Raw genomic sequence first — 21,088 nt, 5'->3', positions numbered from 1 at the left:
ACAATACATATTATAGGATATGATTTTCAGTGTGTACTTAACAAAGAGCAATTTCATTTTTTCTGGTAAATTACACACTTGTTACAGCTTTGGGATTTTAAAAAATCCAGGAATAAATAGAAAACAATATGTTTAAATAATGTTGGCATCCTGGCTCAATGAGTCAAACCAAAAGAATTATTCCAGTGCCTGTCACTTAGTAAACTAGTTCTGAAAAATCTTTTAATTTTGTGTTCCTTGCTGATCTCTCTCTGAAAAGAATAAAGGGAGAATTAACTGGATTTCAAATAATGTTGGCCTGGTGCTTCCACAAACCTATTCTGCAGATTGGTTATTTAAACTGCATTCATTCCAAATTAAATAATATTTCCTATAAAGTTGAACTTTTTCTCTATTTTTTTTCTCATTTTCCAGCTGCATTCTTACTCTTTTCTCCTGTAATTTGGCTGACTGGATTGCTATTCTGTCATTACCTTCTTTTGGTGAAGGCCACAAACAGAAGGAACATATTAGTGGAATCAGTTGGAGAGGGAACCCATTTCTATAATTGCATCTACAAAAAAAAAATGGTGTACTCTGCATATATTTGGTCCTGGCAACATTGAGAAGTTTGCATGTTCTTGTGGGCATTGAGATGGTGTGAAAGTCATTACAGATATGCTGACTATCCTCTCCAGAGAACATAGCACTTGCAGAAAAATATGACCTTTGGCAAGTAGAATTTCTGACACACTGATTTAAGTGGTAGTGGTGGCAACTCGTTGAAAGGACATGTGGAGCTATATAGTGTCATCTTTTCTGGCCCCTTTGAGCCTCGTGATATAGTTTGAGATCTAATCCTTAAGGGTTAGAGAGTTTTACAGTGTTGAGAATTTTATTCAGTTACTCAAAAGACAACTGTAATAGCAACTTCAATGTGGTTATCTTTAAAATAGCTGTTATTTTAAAATATAATTAAAGAGAAACACAGCTGGCAGTTTAAAGGAAAAAAAGGAATTGGTAGTACAGTTATTATACTGCATCTTAAATAGTGGGGTGACATTAAATGGTTATATTCTGGAAGCTCATGCCCACACTGCCTTTGAAGTTCAGGCTGCCCAGCCACATTTAGGCATTGATTCAGGAAACTCCCTTGGCCTTTCAGTAAGAGAGAGCTCCCTTATGCCAGAACTGCTTTGAAATAGAATGTGGCAGAGCTGTACAGTGGGTCCAATTCTACAAGTCAGCACACTCTGTGGATTTTCTATTGTGAATAGTTCTCAGATCTATATCTTCAGACCCTCCACCAATAGTATATTTCAGCCCTTAGGCATCTCTCATCTATAGCATTGGAAAAAAGCCTCCTAACAGGTCTCCCCAATTCCATACTTGCCTACCTAAAATATTTCTTACTTGCACAGTCAGAATATTTACATAAAATACTTATCTAAGTATATAATTCCCCTACTTGGAATTCAGCAATGGCTGTCCATCATCCTTAGGATAAAAATTAGTCTTCCCAACAGGAGATACAAAGACCACCAGAACTGGTTCAGTTCCTGGCTCTCCATCCACATCATTCATTTTCTCTACCTCAGACTTGACACTCCAGTATAACTTTTTGTTGATAGTAGTTCAGTGGGATAGACCATCAGTTGATTGCATACCTCCATGCTTTGCTAATGCTCTTCTATTTATCCGAAACCCTTCCCATGTTTTTGCTTAAACATCATTCATATTCCAAGACTAAGTCAAGGAAAATCTACATCAGGATGATTGTCCTCAATCTTCTGGTTGGACTACATGTCTCTCATCAATTCTACTTTGTATCATCAGTCTGATTCATTCAAATAGTCTGTGTATTATATGTGCCTCAGGCTAATGACTATTAATACCTGTATATTAGAAAAGAAAGCCTGGTGCTTAGTAGAATTTTGTTAAATATTTGCTCAGCTGAACCAATGTATTAATACTAACAACAAAAAGTGTGCTTAATTCAGGTGTGATGGCATGTGCTTATAGTCCCAGCTACCGAGGAGGCTGAGGTGGGAGGATCGCTTGAGGCCAGGAGTTACAGGCAGCAGTATGTTATGATAGTGGCTATAAATAGCAACCATACTCTAGCCTGGGCAATGTAACAAGACCCCATCTCCAAATAAAACCAAAAATTTAAACAAAAAAATAAAATTTAAAAAGAAATTGTGCTTAAATTTCTAAATGTTTCCACTCACATTTACATGCTGCCATTTAAATTATTTGAAATTCTAAATTAAAAGCTGGATATGAATGGTTTTGTGTACTAAAATAACTGTAGAAGTATTTTAACTTCATAAAAGATGACTGAAAACCAGCAACAACAATAAAAAAATAATGGCATGCCAGGAGGAGCCTAGCAAAAATGGTTTGCAAGCTTAGCCTGAGAGTCATCTAATACCAGTATATGAACTTGTGATCTACCTCATTCTCCAAAAGTAGTGTGAAGAAAGAAAAGAATTGAAGATATTTTAGGATGCTAGCTAGTTTGTTTGTAATTGAGGTAATTTTTACCTATATGAATACTCTATTCCACATCCAAATTACTTATTAAAATCCCAAATGACTTTGGCCAGAGAATGTATTATTTGGAATTCCATTTGATGCCTTCATTTAATTTGACATTGAACCAGTTGTGGGGGGTGGGTGGCAGGGGACTGTCTTTTTGGAATATTCAAGGAGTTATAATGATAGTAAATTTATGATAAAGTTCATAAAATTTACTTTAACCATCAAAGCATATTACTTGGAAAATAAAATGCTAGATATTAATTCCTCATATCTAGAAAGTCTCTTACTTTTGTGAGCAAAGAGAATAGAATTCTTTGAGCATTTGACTTTTTAAATACTCAAAGATAATATGGAGAGAAAAATGGAGCCTCCATCTGATGCCATGGGGATTCTAGATCAAATGATTTTAGAGTAAGTCACATCACTGTCAGCAGACTGAAAGTAAAGACTCAACCAACAACGTTTCATAGAATTGTGTCTGGCATGTGCTATGTGCTTGTTAAATACTTGTTAAATTAAGGGATGAATGAATGAACTGTCAGGGAAGTGATGTGAACTGCTAGGAATACAATTAGTTGATGCATGCATCAACACGGAAGCCACTCTTCTACTTCCCAGTAATTGCTAACTATGACCCTCAGCTTACTGAGAGTGGGCATAGGAAATGCCATAATACACATCATCTCTGAAGAAATCTGCAAAGTGATTCTGTTTCATCCATTAACTTCAAGTCAGATCTCCTACCCCTATCCTCATGCTCTTTTATCTCATCTGTTTGCCTCACACATGAAACTTCAGCAATGTAGTAATGCTCTGATCGAATATAAAATATAAGTGTGGAGGATAAAAAGGAGAACTTGGAAAAAGAAGGTAAAAGAACAAACTAGTGAAGAGAAAAGGACTTTTCTATGCAAAATAACAGAAGGAGGAAGGAGAAAGCAGCGATGTTCAGCATTTTGTAGAAAAGTTTTAATGTTTAAGTAAGGGAAAAAAGATGGAATTTTAAATAGCTGCAGGCGTGGGTAGGCTGTATTAGTTTTATACATTCTCTTAACATTTCAGTATTAACATATACAATATTTACTAAGTTTATGCATTTCTCCCTTTGATTGTTTCTATACGCCCAACACATGTTTTGAGAAGAAAATAAAGAAAAATGTGTTCCAGGCAGAGATTTTTTTTCCTAACTCCACCACCACATGCATATTTCTCACCCATCTAAAATAGCATTTAATGCTGCCATTAGATATTTTATTAGGAAAAATAGGTTTCGTTCTTGCCAGATAAGACAAAGGTTGAAATCAATGCTTCATTCTGCTGACTAGGAGAATTAGACAGCCTTCTTCTACTCCAGTACTTTTAAAAATGTGTTCTGTGGGACTTGAATGCCTCAAGATGCTATTCTGAAAAGAGTATCCATTTAAGTGAGGTTGATAAAAGCAACATATTTTGATGCCTTTTCAAGAGCCATATATAAGGTGACCAACCAGTGCCAGTTTGCCCAGGATTTTTCTGATTTTAGCACTGAAAAGCTTGTATCCCAGGAAACTCTTCAGTTCTAAAAAACTGTTCTAAAAAATTCATACATATCTTGAAGTAAGAAATATGCTAAATTTTGTTTGAAACGTGTTTTTTAAAAGAATACCTGACAATGAAACATTTTTTCTTAAGCAATAATATTAAAAATCAAAGGGATTAGTCATCTATGATACACACTTTGGGAAACTCTGCCCTAATCCCATCCATTTTTCTCCTGGCCCCTGGAGTCTCTCCATTTTGTTGCCCCGTTTTGCAGGGCATGGGGAGCCTGAGGAATGGTCTAGTATTGTAACTGCTTGAGTTTCCTCCTGAGCCTTAGACTAGAGGTACTTAAAACCTTAAGCCTGAAATTTAAAATAATTTATATATTGAAAATATTTTTATCACTTTGAAATATTTCTCCTTTCTCAATATCTTTTACAAATATGTACCTGTCTTAATGCAAATCTTTTGGGAATTTCTACAGGAATGTGATACATTGTAAGAAAAATCCCTAAAAAGTCTATATACCATTTTCCATTACATAATTCTGGATGAGTCTTTGTATATTTTGGGAAGTATGTGTACATTTCAAAGAAGAAAGTCATAAAGAGTTTTGAGGCTGCCATGGTATGGCAACATAGGCATTCCAATAACTCTCTTCTGAGCCCTCTCTGTAAGAACAATTCCCTTACCTGAGGGGAGGTAGAAGAACAAGACAAGGAGTAAGAAGCATAAAACGGAAGACAAACAATGTCAATGCTTGGAAAGGGAGAAAAATTCAAATTCACAGCCACTGAGTTTCACTTATTTTTCTTTTCAAATAACCAACAGTTGAAAGTTTCATCTGGCTCAACATATCTATACTCCCACTGCGTCACGAACTAGAAACAGGTGCCTTTTCCTTCACCTGCAAACAGTCATAAAAGGCAAGCCCATTTCAGTGAACACCCAAGGACTGGGCAAATGAATGTATGAAAGGGGATCTACTACACTGAATAATGTTTCAAAAACTGTATTTGTTTCAACTAATTCTGAATTTTTTCTAAATTCAGAGATATTTGTCTAACTTCCTCTAAGTAGTTTTCACCTCTAAATATCTGAGAATTAAAAAGTATGATTTCTGACATTTCTAGCACACAGTATCTACTGATAATGCTGAGGGAGCATTCTTTTTGACAAAGTCTCTAATTTTTTTTTTTTTACCTCGGAGACAAGACTATGCAAAAGAAAAATGCAATAGTTGCCTACTGTTCCCTGGGGTTATTGGAGAGGAAAGGGAGTGGATGGGAAAGTACTTCAAATAGTATATTACTTTTAGGTATGCTGCTTTCAAAGGGGGTAATTATAGAAACACTGGCAAAGACACATCACTGTTGTTTTACAAATTTTATGTGTGTGTGTATTTGTGTGACTCACAAAAGTTCATACAGCTTATCTTCTCCCATAATTGATAAGCCCAGTATAACACTCTAGAGACTAAACTATCTTGTTTTAATATACTTATAATGAGTACGTACTATGTGTCAGGCATTTTATAGCCATATGTTAAGTACTTGCTGTAACTCTTCAAGAAAGACATATCACCTCCATTTTTGGGTGAAGAAAATAAGAGACACAGATATTAAGTTATTTATGCAACATCAGGTAGTGTTAGTGGCAAAGCCAGGATTTACACCCAGGCTCCTGGACCTGCAAAGTTTCCCTTTTCTCCACTGTCTTTATGTGTAGTCTGTTATTTTTTAAAGTCAGGGATTTATAACAGAAAATTATAAACTTTCATATTAAAATATGTTAAATATGTTATTTTGGTTAAAAGTAAGGTATTTCTTTTAAGGAGAAATACGGCACTAGTCATAGAAACATCTGTGCTATTTGTTTTGTGTGATGTGTCTTTGGCTTGCTAGTCTCCTGCACATGCAAGTATGTGTGCACAGGTACACACACACACACACACACACGCACAGTTTTTATTCAGAGTATTCATTCTGCTAGTATGTATTAATAACTTTTATATATTGCTATATTTTTACTCTGAGTATTGATAACATAGCATAATATTATTATACTCTGTGCCAACCATATTTTAGATGCTAGAGATACAGATAAAGTCCCAATTCACAGGAAGCTTAATTCAGAAGAGAAAAAACAGACATAAACCATGCAAATAAATAAGCAAAAACATTTCAGAGTGTGGTTACTTTTTTTTTTTTTTTTTGAGACGAAGTCTCGCTATGTCGCCAGGCTGGAGTGCGGTGGCATGATCTCGGCTCGCTGCAACCTCCACCTCCCGTGTTCAAGCGATTCTCCTGCCTCAGCCTCCTGAGTAGCTGGGATTGCAGGCACATACCACCACGCCCAGCTAATTTTTGTATTTTTAGTAGAGACGGGGTTTCACTATGTTGGCCAGGATGGTCTTGATCTCCTGACCTCGTGATCCACCTGCCTCAGCCTCCCAAAGTGCTGGGATTACAGGCATGAGGCACCGCACCTGGCCTGTAATTACTTTTAAGAAAGTAAAACAGTGATGTTATGCAAAGTTACTAGGTTTTGTGGTAAGAGTGAGATTTTCACTGAAGCCTTAAGTAGTAGAAAGAACAAGGTACACAAAGATTAGAGGCAGGGCATTTGGAGCAAAGGGAAGAGCACAGGCCAATGCCCTAAGGGATGCCTTAGTGAAATCCAGAAATAGAAGGAAGGTAAGTGCAGCCCGAGCATAGTGAATGAGCAGGAAAGTGGTAGAAGAGGAGAGTAGGGAAGTGGTAAGGAATTTGGAATTTATTCATTGCATCATGGAAAGCCTTTGGAAGACAGTAATATAATCCGGTTTATATTTTCAAAAGATTGCTCTGGCATCTGTGTGGAGAATGAATTGTAGATGAGGCAAGAGTAGGTGCAAAGAAAGCAATAAAAAGATTATTATAGAGGAGCAGGGAAAGAGGATCCTGACCTGACTAATATGGTGGCAACAAAGGTGGTGAGAAGGTGACGGATGTCCTGGGGGCCATGTCTATCCTCATTATTTCCCATTCCTTTCTATATTGTTATTGGTGTGAACAAAAATGTTACATGCCAACGCAAAGAAGGATATGGAAAAGGGAAGAAAAAGAAATAACCCCATCACGTCATTTAGCACTCGCCAAGTTCTCCATGCCCATTTAACATAAATGAATGTGTAGGTTTACTTTTAAGACATGAAAATGTGTCATAAAAAGCATTATTTTAAAAACCAAAGCCCATGCATTGAGCCTACTATATTCATCTAAAGTAATTTTCTCAGACTTTCAAGAGAGAAACAGATTGGTGTACTTTTGGGGTTGTTAACTAGTGGCTTTTCAATAAAGCCTGAGTATATTGATGATTTTGTTTTTCACTTACCTTTTAAAATTTATACAATTTAAGTACCATCACTGGTATGGCAGTAAAAAATAAAATATAAAAATAGACAGCTCTATAATTTGGCCTTTAAATGGCTTCACATATTTATATTCTATGTAGGATATGTAACAGATTGTGACAACAGAATCAGATATAATCAAATTGCAGCCTTACAAATATAGCAAATATCATGAAACAGCTCCCTTCTGCTGACTCAAAGAGTGGGAGTTTCATTTCTTTCATTATATTTTTTCTGTAACAGCTTATCACTAGCAACACCTTTGGAGCATTTCTCCTTCTTTGTCAGTGTAAATGTCCACACAATAGCGCTTTACCTATATTTGCCATCAATTTTCTCACATTGGGTTTTCTACTCTGGAGACAACTAATTTGAGTAACTGGAAATATAAAGCTTATGGCTTCCACCTTCAGTTTCCCAGTTCACAGAGCAATATAGAAGTCACTTCCAGATGCAGAAAGCCCAAGGCCCACCCATAAACTTTGTTCAGCCTCCGTGGTGCTCCTTGGCTTATTTCTCTAAAGCCTGCAGATTTTCATATGTGGTATTTGAGGAAAATCTTATTATCAATATAAAAGCATCACTACAATTAAGCTCTGCTTGTTGTGATGTCTGAATATCAATAAGGACTCCAGTTCATCCTGAGAGTGACAGCCATTTAGTTCACTCTGCCTGTCTAATCTTGGGCAAGGATTTAAAAGATGCTGTCAAATATTTGTAAACATGTCGTGCATTTTTCTTTCACAGAGATTCTTTTAAAGTGAGAAGAGTTATTTTATGTTTTGTCTTGGATTATTGTTTGGTTTTTAAAAGCTCATTTAGCTTTTCCTCTTCTTTAATTGTAAATTGCAATTTTTTTTCCCCCTAAGACTCACAGGAGCTATCCTTCACTGTATTCATGAAGTGGGAGTAGTGCTGTACCAGTAGGGGGCGCTCATATCATACCTATTTTGTGGGTTGGAGAAAAGTAAATTTTGTAGGTTTGTGTAGTTAAGGGTGGAGCTATTTTAACTCTAAAGCCAACAAAGATTATGAGTTGGAATAGAAGTTATTTCCCCCTGTTGAAAAGTTAAACTTTGCTAAAGTTGTAAATCTTCACTATAGTACGAGTTTAAGTGGCTTTTGGTTAATGAAACTGCATGCTGTGGTTGATGTTTTCGGATAGCTTAATGTGGAGAATTTAAAACATATTAAAAGACTTTTTCCCTGATAGGTATTATCAAATTTTTTAATCCATAAATAACAGACGCAGCACACTCACCCCTGATTTTAAGGGGTTTCTTATATTTGTTTCATGGCTGTAATTTCGTGTAAACATGGCTGATGCTGATGTGAGTAGCAATGGACATAGAGTTCAACTTGTTTTTCTGGTAAGTGTCTCCTAAGTAAGTTTACTTTGGGGTCATTTGCCTTCTTCATTACATTGGCATCAAGTGTAGTCCCAAAGGCACCAAGATCATGATTAGCTAACTTTCACCAACATCAGTAAGGAAGCAGCCTGAGGCATCCTTCTATTCCTTTTTCTTCTTCAAGGTTGTGATGTTTGTCCTTTGAGTTGTCAGCACCCTTCAAAACGCTCTCTGTAATTTTAGAATCTTTAATATGGTGAACATCAAGCATCTCATCATGCCAAATGTAATTTTCCACACCCCCAGCATTTAATGTGTTCACAGGAAATGAAAAAAGAATCACACTTCCTCTCTTTGCTTGTTCCTTATGCTTTATCGAACACCATTTTAATGCCAGGCACAGAGTGAGAGACCAGAGATTAAAAAATAAAAGATGAACAGGGCTTATCACTGCCCACAACAAACTCATGATCTAGGCAACACATTATTTTGTGTACTGGGGAAAGGATGGCTCCAAAGCCTGTTTTCTTTAACAGAAGAAAAGGACACAGTTGTCTCCAGCCTGGTCCACATGTTTAACTTTCACATCATTCCTGACTCAAGCAAGTTGACTAATTGCTTACACTATACATCCCAAAATTGAAAGTCTTTAAATTTGGAAGTGCATGATGCCTGCCTTTAGATGGACATGGCTTATGGATTCACTTATGTCATACAATTTTCTTGCAAACTACTATGCTGTTTCAGGCCGGTGAGGTGGCTCATGCCTGTAATCCCAACACTTTGGGAGGCCGAGGAGGGCAGACCACTTGAAGTCAGGAGTTCAAGACCAGCCTGGCCAACATGGTGAAACCCTGCTAATGAAAACACAAAAATTAGCTCTGCATGGTGGTGGGTGCCTGTAATCCCAGCTACTAGGGAGAATCGCTTGAACCCGGAAGGCAGAGGTTGCACTGAGCCAAGATCACGCCACTGTACTCCAGCCTGGGTGACAGAGCAAGACCCTGTCTCAAAAAAATAAAAATAAATTAATATGCTGTTTCATAGGTTGAATCTGCTTGGACACTGGTATGCAAACGGGAGGGGGCAAGGGGAGAGGAATAGGAGGTGACATGGGAAGATGAGACTGGGAGATGGTAAAGTGTCCCCACTTCCTTAGGGTGAGCTCTACAACTGTCTAGCAGTTCTCTAGCAATAAAATGGCTGTCCTAAGATTGATAAGCCTTTAGCGTGGCAGAGTGATGACTCTAGACTCTCGGATTTAAAGATCTCTTTGCTTCACACAAGGTCTCTTTTCTCCTCTCTTTCCTCTACATAAACTTTCTTCTCTGTCAACATTACTGCTGCCTATTGCATCCAGTTTACTATAATGCATAATTACCATGCCATCATTGCTGCTGCAAATGCCTTTTTCTCTGTTCTTTCTGCACATCCTTTTCCATTTATCTTATATTTCCTGTTTTGGAAATATAAGATACATCTATATACATCACGGTGCCTTTGTAATGTTAAATGTATTTTTTTCTAAAGAAGGTCCCCTAAATTGCAAAAGCTCAGGCTCCACAGAGACTTAGATCAGTCTCTGCCCATGGGTTTTAATATTCAAATCTTTGGCTCACCTTCCAGTTGCCTAGTTGTTTTTGTTGCTGCTGCTGCTTTTGTGTTATGATTCTGTAGGTAAATTGTTGTAGGGCTTGTTCTTTTCTTAACGAATATTTTTAATATCTTTTTTTCTCCCAGGCAGTTTCTTAGTCCAGAGTTGTGCCAGAAGCCAAATTTTCTAATAGAGCTTAATGGATTCTTCGACAATTCTTGTAAAATATGGTATCTTAAACATCTATCACTAAAGTGGATATTACAGTACAGATATTGCAAAAATGTGTTTAACAGGGTACATAGAATTTCTGCCAAACCAAATGTTGATACACAGTATTAATAGGACTCACCCGGCAACTTATATTTCAGCCTTCACAGTGACTTTGATACCAAGTTCTTTATGAAATCTATTGACTACTCTCTCAATTTCACCCACCTTGACCTCCCCTCCCCAAACACACATACTTATTCCACCTAAGAGACCTAAGTCTCTCAAAATTTTAGAAGGCAGTCAAACAAGATGCCCTTTTTCCAGGCAGTAATATCACAATAGAAAACATCTTCTGAATACTAAACCTCTGGCAGCAATAGAGTCTATTCATTTCATTGCCAAAGGAAATGGTAACCCAGTAATCATCACTGGCCCTATTACTTCTTCTCATTAGCCCTTGTCTCGCACAAAGCAGAAGTTCAAGTTCTTGGTTCAGACTTTGAGATTTCCAAAGAACTGGTTTGGCAAATGACTTTTATTTCTTGATCAACATTTTGTGTATCAGGCACTTATTCAGGTTCTGCAACTAGAGAAGTGAACAGACAATATTTGTGCTAGCATGGCAATAAGTTTTGCTGAAGCAGGGCAGTGAGGTGGGAAATATTAAGGGATGGAAAAAGACTGTTTAATTATCTAGAACACTTCCTTGAAATAGATTAACAAGCTTTCAATACCAAGCAGTTAGGGTAAGCCATTGCTCAAAGGGACTACTATGACAGTTTTTTGTATTACCAAATTTTATTAGATGTTAAGTCCATACAGAGGTTGAACTATATACAATGGCAGTAAACTGAATATGAAGTCATTAAAAATGAAGTTTTATGCTATTCTTTTGGGTGTCATGACAGTGGCAAAACTAGCGCATTCAGTTCCCAGAATCACAGCTTCATCATAAAGATGAGTCATGTTGAACTAAAGGGACTATATTTTAATGAGCCAATCTGGTTACTGTAGCTCATCTATGCTCAGCAGCAGACTGCCTGGGGAACAGGAGACAATCTATTTGTCAAATGAAGAATTAGTCCCTGATGCTATCCTTCGGTCTTGATCCCCCCCTCAACACTCTCCTCTCTGTTCCTTCTTGTATAAAGTCTTGCCTTGGGGGTTTCCCTTAACTACAAATAATGGTAGCATAAAACAATCTGCATTGTGCCTGCGATTCCCCATTTGGCATTTGTTGACAAATAAGAGTCATCAAATATTTATTATTTATCTACTATGCTTTTAGCACTGTGGGGTTACAAAATAATCTTTATAGAATAATCTCTTGTCCTTGAGGAGGAGTTTATAGTCCTTTAAGAGTGAAAACCTCCATACATGGAACTTCAGATCAGAAGGTATGGTCTGTAGTCATTCAGAAAAAAATGATCGCTCGACCGTATGTTAGGTAGTCAATAGGGAGAACCTTAGAAAGGAGTTGGGACATGAGTTAAACATTAAAGAATAGTTTAGGTGTTGAATAATTTGGCATTTTTATCATTTTCCGATTTGCTCTCTTTTTAAATTCATGTACTAAAGATTTCCTATTGACAAGCATACGATGCACAATTATTTTTATTCCTGATTTCAGTGGATCATTCTGTGAGTTGCTGTGGTTGTTTTTCTAGCTTTAGGAGAGGATTAATACCTTGAATCCTTACTTGTAAGTCTCACCAGCACTAGAGGTTTTAAAGTGTGGAGTAATAACATCTAATGTTAAGGTAACTAGAGTGGAGACAAAAACATAGGGGAAATGCTAATTTTCAGTAGTCAGTGTAACCATGGGTAATTTTTATGGTTTGTGATATTCTGATGTAAATGCTTTAAAGTAGCTTTTGAGTATATTATTTTCTACTGAATATTGCATAGTGTTATTTTAAAATTTATTAGGAAATACCAACTCTGTGCCAAGTAATGAACATTACTGATGGCTAAAATGCTTGGCTAGCATCAGATCTGTCTAGCTTTCACATTAAAAATAATAAATCTAGATTTACAAAGTTCATGACACACAATATGTCAGAGATATAATCTCAAAAATGTATATCCAAATAAGTTCCGTCCTTTAAATTTGGTCCTCTATGAAATGATAATCATATCTGAACAGTAATACCATCATTCCATAGATTTTTTAAGTCTGTGTTTCAGTCTTTCTTAAAGTGCCAGTAGACGACTGTACAGATAAATTTCTTACATTATTGTGAAATTCACATTTTTACGAAGATGGTATTGCCCCTGCTTGATCATCTGCTTCATAAATTCACATAACAAACATTTTGCATGGTACTCATACTGTGCCAGGGAGGCAAAAATAAATTTGGCGTGGATCCTGCCTCTGAGGATTGTACCACTAGGAGACTAAAACAGGTAAGAACTTGGCAAACGAACAAGGAAAAGGCCATTTGAGATAAAGGAAATGCACATAAAGACATGGAAGTGCGGAACAGCATGGCATTTTCAGGGAACAACAGATGGTTTGGCATGACTAGAATATGAAATGCAAGGAGAGAAAGGGTGCAGATGATGCTTTAAAAAGTTATTTTAAGCTAGACAATGAAGATTTTTTAACACTTAAAATAATTTCCTATTATCAAAGATTTTATCTGTCTTTTTTACCATAGCCTGGAATAAAGTTATAGTAGGCTTTTCAGGTATACTTTTATTAAAATTTGAGGGAATAGGGACAGTAGAAACAAATAAATAAGCTTAGAAGTGCCATACGTGGTGTCAAAGTGATGTCTTGCTTTCACATTAAAAATAAATATATATTTACAAACTTCTTGACAATGATATATTGGAGACATCATTTCAGAAACGTATATCCAAATAAGTGTTACACTTCTTGCGAGCTATTTTGTTTTTTAGTCACAATAATTAAGAAAACCACAGAGTACAGAAACTAACTTTTATGTGTTTTTATTAAGCTTTAATACTTATATACGTTAATTTATTTAAGATATATATAACAATCTAAGTAATACGCATTTCTCTTCCTATTTTACAGATGAGAAAACTAAGATTCAGAGTAAAAAAAGTGGCCTAAGATGTCCAGGTTACTAAGAGACAAAATCAATATTCAAACAGATATGTTTGGCAACAAAGTTAATAGTTTATACTGTGTTGCCACTTTACCTCAGTCAGACTTTATCTGTACCATATTTGGGTTTGAACACCTTCTGTTCTGAAGAAATTTTAAAGTTTTTGTTAAACTGTCCCAAATGTCAGGTAGGAAAAGTTGACACTGATTTCCCTAAATCACAATATTCATATTAAATATTCTGGAGGTTGCCAGGGAAGAATTTCATAGCTATCTTATCTACACCATCCTATACAAACTGCATCTTGGTTCATTAATCCTCAAATTATGTTAAAGAAAAATTGGGACTATTATACAATCTCTAAGTGATAGGAGGCTCTCAAATGTGACTTTAAGAAATATGTTAACCTCTCTCGACCTTAATTCTTCATCTCTAAAATGAACAGTTTAGACTAATAATCCCAGTGATCCTTCTGCATGGTCTCAGGATTCTGCGCTCACTGCAAAATAAATAGCATTTCAGTCTGTAGATACGGTATATGCTGGCTTACAGGTGAGAGAGACACTTTAAGTGTGATTATTTTATAACCGCCAAATTCGGAATCGGATTTGAGAGCTGTGATTTTTGTGTTTATTTTTAAGAACTCTCATGGCCTACATATTTCTGGCATATGTAAAATTTGTTACTGGTGATATACCCTGTTTATAAACAGAAACTTGTTCTTTAAAGACAAGGTACCAATGTGCTTAATTTTCAAATCAATAGAAATAAACTAATCAAGACTACCCATCAACTGCATTGTGGAGTGGTTGTTGTATGAGGAGGCAGTAGGGTATAAGGATTAAGGACCCAGACTCTGGGTTTGAATCCTGCAAATGCCACTTCTTCCTAACTGTAGAACTTTAGGCACATTAATGCTGTTCTCTGTGGCTCAGTTTTCTCATCTGTAAAAACAACTTCTGCCTCATAGAGTTGTTTTGAGGATTAAATGTGTTCGTGTATGTGTAGTACCTAGAACAGTATCCAGTACATATTAACATTCATGAAATGTTACCTGTTGTTAGCATTATGGATAAGAGATCACTTATTTGAATTAAAGAAGCTACAGAATTAATGGATAAAATAAAAATATTGAAGGTAAGCTGCAAGAGGGCAGAGGTTTTTGTCTGTTTTCCATATCTGTTTCCTGGGCACCAGCCTAAGTATCTGGCTTAGATTAAGTGCCCAACATATATTTGTTGAGTGAATAGTTCAAGATTCAATGACGTTGAAACCTCTATTATCTTGGTTTATTTTTCAAATGTTCCTCTGTATTTTAATGTTTCTTGTGTTCAAGAGCATTAAGCTATATGCTATAAATTCTATAACATAATGAGTAGTAAGTAACAGCTTTGGTTTCTAGATTCCTGTTTCAGTTCCTCTGTGCTATTTTAAGCAGAAATACCATAAAATCTTAGATAATTTCTTATAAAAACAAGTGTTAGGCCTCATCTTTTTTCTTCTTTTTTTGACAAGTAAATAAAACCAGGCCTCTACTTATTTAGACATTTCACGGGTCTTGGCAGTTCTCTTTGTTGTAGCAGTAGCTGTATTGATCCAGCTGTTGCAGTTGCTACTTGGGCAGCTGCTGGGCAGCATTGCCAACTGCCTCAGATGGTTTTTAAACTGATTTTAGAGAGAAAAACAATCCAGGAATTCCAGAAATACAGCTAAGCCTCCCCTCTCTCTTGTCCAATTAGCAGCTATGACTTAGAACCATGGATTCCAAATACAGCAATCCTACTCCTTTGGATACAAATTAATGCCTATCTTGAAGAGTCTAAGTTGGATAAAAATTTCACCCTCAGTCTCAGTTTTAGTAATAATACTTTAGAATTACAGTTACTGTAAGCCAAGTGTTTATAAGGATTTTCATAATCTGTATCTTATTTTACTTAAAAACCCATGCTTTCTTCTCTTTACTCTTTCCCAGATAGACATAGTTCCTGAGTCACTGTTGATTAGCCAATGTGACAAGGATAGCCACTTTAGTTAATGAAACTAAATTATTTCTCCCAATAGGCTCTCGGTCAAAAACATGCTGATATATAAGGTGCTTTCCAGCTTTGTACTATCTTAAATATTTTATTGTTGTCTAAATGATTTTGTTCCAACCATAAGCTTGGAAAACAAGAAAATTATATAGTACAACACCAAAACCTAATAATTGTCACCACAGGGTGCATTGTCCAATGAGAGGAAACTTTGCCTTTTTTATTTTTTTTAACAGAAAGAAATATCGATATCCAACTTAAAGTTCCCAGGAAGGGTATGAAAATTTCGCATAAAGATCTTATAAGTTTTATAGAAGGAGAGAAGCTGAAAACCCATTTAGACCTATTCTGCCCAAAATGCAGTGGTACAGAAACCTGTCAAAGTGGGGGAATGTACTTTCCAAAGACCAGGGATGAGAAGCAGGCAAGAAGCCCTCAAAAATCAGCTGCATGAAGATGCTGGTTGCAATATCACCAGCCTCATAAGAATATGTATGTTTCAATTCCATTGTGGAGGTGGAATCCAAGCACAAACGGTCCCTTGGCGATCACCTGAACAGTCTCCAGAGAAAAGAGAGAAAAGAACGTACCTGCTATAAGCATTATGGAAGCTTTTATAATTTAGAAGGATTATTAAAAAGAGATGCTACTTTATGTGTTACCCCAAAATAAATGAAATAAGTGATAAAATTCATTAAGGTTGATACAAAGTTCTGTCTGTGGTCCTTATTGGAGACACAAGCACCAAAGTAGTTTATAAATAGAAGCTCTCCACTGTTTTTGATTTGTGGAATTTGAGGAGTGAATGCCAGTCATGGCTAAGTCAGAAATTTAACTTACCATGCTTACTGTACCAATGTAGAAAGTGTACATGTTATCATTATGTCCATGCTTACTCAAACCACATCCTCAATCAGAGCGACCTCTCTCTTATACAAAGCTCTATCGCACACCAACTCTGAACTATTCACTAGAGAGAGTTGTACCCAGTGTTACATATTATTTAGTGTCTCTCCTCCCCACAAACATACACCACTTCTGGATGAGGAAGGTCATAAGTCCTGGTTCTAAATACTGAAGTGTAACATTGCCAAGTTAGTCATTTCCCCTATAGTCTGGGACCCCTCTAATCATAGGAACCCAAGGGAACCACTGGAAGCACAAAGATAATCCTTCCCCATTTTCAAAAAGCAGCCATGTCACTAATCAAAAACTGGTTAATGGAATTAGCATTGCATTTAACTTCCTCTGCCTTCAAATTTAATATACAAGCACTGTTTTGTATTCACCCTTCCCCCCACCATGTAAGAATTTAAGCTAGTTTTGATAGAATTTTCTCTCAAAATGAAAAAGCGATTTTATGTTTATTTAATGATTGAACCTGTGCCAGCCATTCTGGTGCGTTCCCAAGTAGGCATCAGCTATCTCATCCCTATTTGAGTAGCATCAGCACTTTCATCCCTATTCGAGTATAGAGTATTTTGAGCATTACAATGTACGTCAGCATCTGTGACAGATCAGCATCTTTCAAAACAGAAAACAAACAATGTAGACAGCCTGTAATATACTTTTCATACCACAGGTGTTGATTTCTCCCCCAGGAAAATAAGAACAGCACATCAACAGATATTACCCATCATGAGTTGTGTCTGAGTGTTGATTTTAAATAGTCTAATTAAAATGTCCCATGGTTGGCAAAATATTTGATGATCAGCTTGCACAATAGTTGTTGCTCTATCACAAACAGGGTAAAGTTGACGCTGGTACCTGATCATTGGCTGCCATCAGTGAATCTGCACAAAATGGAGATGCATCTACAAGTAAGAATTGGGGAACTGGCTACTCATCAATAAATTGGTGGATATGAAATGGGTATATATGCTAGGAAAGAAGCACAGTGGGAAGTTAGATGCAAAGTCATCTGTGGAAATAATTATAAATCCATAATTTTTTTAAAAATACCAGTATTCAGGTATATCATGCTGTATAAAATGCAGTGAGATTATTTATAAGGGCTAATATTAAAAAGTATAGAAAAATATAATTTGGTTTAGACTCTTAATATCTAAAACCTACTTCTTTTAAAAGGTCTAGTATATCTTTTAAGCAAATAAACTAACTTAGATTTATTAAAAAGAGTAATAATTCTTAATTTAATAGTAAATATTAAATATTTAAAATATTTAAATATAGGCTCTGTACTGACCATTGAAGAATTTTCTTAAATTTAACATTTTCAATCAGTTTAAATTATACACCAAATTAGCTAATATCTTCATGCATAAGATTCTCAGTTTTAAGGTTGTAATGGAACCTGACATGACCAGTTCATCCTTATGGTACATGCTGATAAATCCACTAAAGTAGGGTTTTGGTTAAATATATTCTGAGAATGGTTGTCTTTGGTTATTATAATAGTTAGAAAACAGCTCTCAGCCTTCATCAACCTGTTAAAATTAGTGGCCTGTAGGTTATTCCAACATAGTTCTTTTGTATGTACTAGACAAATACAGTTGTTAGTTGAAATAAAGCCAATATTATAAATGGATCAAATGACTCTGGGTTGATTAAATAATTGTCTTTTTTCTAATCTATAGTCTGTGCTCACTTTTATTAAAATAGATTCATAGCAACTATCTGCTGTGTGCGGGTACCATACTAGCTACCTTCATAGACGTTATGTTTTACAGTCTTTAAAACATGAATAAGAAGTTTTGCATCTGATAAATGTGACTGTGCCCCCTTGGGGCCACTCATTACTTTTACTGCAGTATCAAATCCTTTTTTTCATGACCCTATTATATCATATAATGTCCTGGTCTCTTTCTTGCTTAACTACCTTCCATGAGGTCAGAAATGATTACAACAGCAATCGTATTAGGTAATTTTAGTGCCTATGAAACAAGCTAAAGAGAAATCTCTGATTTGGTGAATTGAAAACCATATAGATATGGGGATGAAGAGTTCCTATGACTAATTTTCCTATCTGGATTCAAACCTTGCATTTAGTATAATATTTACAATACAAAAGACAAGCCTTCACTGTCACCCACAGTCACACCAGTGTTGTTCTCAGCTGGACAGTATGGATTACTTGAGTTATGCATGAGATAAAAATTGGCAGCCATCCTTGTGCACTCAGCTCTTGGTTATGCATGAATGCATTATTCTTTTGTGGGTAACACATTCATCTCCGGATTACCACCTCATAATTGCTGTTATGGGACCTCAAGCCCTCTTCCTCCCTGAATACTTCCCCAACCACTCTAGAAGCCACTAAGGACATGACTCACAAGGTTCCTGAACAATTACCCTTAGCCAACATGGAACATCTGCCATTTTCCTCCCCTGCAGCCCAACTCTCTTTTGTCATATTGCTCAGTTAGCCAGGTGCAAGCCCACTAGTAATGCAATCACAACCCACTTATGTTGCCACCTGTAGGCTCTCCCAAGATGAGACTATTTAAACATCTCATCACTAAAACTCCTCTGCAAAAATGTTGAGAATGTCTTCTTCCCATCATGTTAGACTCTCTCATGATAGTCCTTGCAGGGTGGGCCTTCTGAGTGTCAGAGAAAAGTTTGAGAACAATTTACTTCTCTGGTTCCTGTTTACACTTCTAGTCTGGGGGACTAAACTTGGAAATTTACCTCAAAATTCTAACCATCATGCTCTTGATAGTCACTGGTTAAAAAACAAACAAACAAATAAAAGCAAACTCGTCTTTCCCAATTTTCCCTTGGAGTTTCTTAATCAACATAGTTGCTCTTAGATTCAGGTTCAGACATCTCCAAATGAACATGTGAAAATGTAACTCTTGATTTTTCTAAACAGTTATACATACTACAGCCATGGTGATCATCTTAAAACAGTAGCAGACCAATGGTTCTCAAAAGTTACTAGATATTAGAATTATGTGGAGAGTTTTTAAAAAGTAACTGATGCCCATATTCTTAACCAAGTGTATTAGTTTGTTTTCACACTGCTATAAAGACATACTTGAGATGGGATAATTTATAAATAAAAGAGGTTTAATTAACTCACAGTTCCTCATGGCTGGGGAGGCCTCAGGAAACTTACAATCATGGTGGAAGGGGAAGAGGCATGTCTTACATGGTAGCAGGTGAGAGAGAGTGAGCAAAATTAAGGAAAACTGCCTTATAAAACCATCAGATCTTATGAGAACTCACTCACTATTTTGAGAACAGCATGGGGAAAAATGCCGCCATGATCCAATCACCTCCCATATGGTACCTCTCTCGACACATGGGGATTATAGGGATTACAATTCGAGATGAGATTTGAGTGGGGACACAGAACCAAACCATATCACCAAAGTAATGAATCCTTTCTAAGGGAGAAAAACTCATATGAAATGTGTGACCCACCTCATCTCCAGCCACAGAGAATGAAAATGTAAACTTGACATGCTAAACTCAAACTTTTCAAAGACAAAGAAGAGGCTGGGAGGAGAAATGTACTAGGGTGGAAATTCTGGCTCCCATCCTCCATTTGTTCCCTGAGAAGTTAGAACTGAATGTAAAAAAACAAACAAACAAACAAAGAAAACCATGGAGTGTCCTCTGCTTGGACCTAGGAGTATGTGCTTTGGAAGCACTCTTGATGCCTCAAGTATGAGACACTTTAGGAAAAGTAACCCAAACCAGAAGAGAACTGATAGTGGAATAAAGAACATAAGATGTAGTGCAGGGCCTGGATGCACCTGTTCTATGCATTACTGCAGAGTTGTGCACTAAAGCATCCACCAAAAACATCCCTGATTTTAGTTTCTGTTCCTTAGGTTTGTTTCTTAACATTGTAAAAAGCATTCAGCTGGACAGTGTTGGGCTGAGCAGGTGAATGTTTCTCCAAGATTGCAGATCAAGGCTTGATACAAGTGAATTGTGAAAACACCCCACACTGGCCCATATTGTTAGGGGCATGGCTGACATCTGGCTACTAACAGTTTCCTTCTGTTCTTTTGTCAACGTCAGCCTGATTATTTTAATAACAATTCTTGTGTGTCACTATCCTTGTTTGTATATTTTTTTAGAGGAATATGGTAACTAAGTTTCCACTGAGGAAAAATACAAATTTAAAAAATCTAAAACATCTTGTGTGTTTTATTTGTTCACTTGTTAGTTATATTTTAATTAATTTTAAAATGATGTATATAAATGAACAAGATATGTCTCAAAAATCACAAGTGGAACTTCTTAATATCAGTTCTAAATAGTGCCTGGCAACAAAACATTGGTTTCCAGAGCCTTACAAAGAATTGCTGTATAATGGGCCTTCTAAACTAATGTTAGATAGAAGTTGTACTTAATAAAGTTACTGAGATATTAAATTATTATAGTTGAAAGTTAGCCACGAAGTTATA

General features: G+C 36.3%; 1 protein-coding gene across 1 annotated transcript in view; it reads left to right on the top strand.

Moving 5' to 3' along the window:
- The window catches only part of TMEFF2 (transmembrane protein with EGF like and two follistatin like domains 2), a 244,285-nt gene that overhangs the window by 24,270 nt on the left and 198,927 nt on the right, over positions 1-21,088 (top strand). The window lies entirely within an intron of this gene.

Source organism: Gorilla gorilla, chromosome 11 (assembly GCF_029281585.2).
Source record: "Gorilla gorilla gorilla isolate KB3781 chromosome 11, NHGRI_mGorGor1-v2.1_pri, whole genome shotgun sequence".
NCBI classification, from domain to species: domain Eukaryota; kingdom Metazoa; phylum Chordata; class Mammalia; order Primates; family Hominidae; genus Gorilla; species Gorilla gorilla.
Note: the sequence above shows the minus strand (reverse complement) of the source record. Positions and strands in the feature narration are given on the sequence as shown.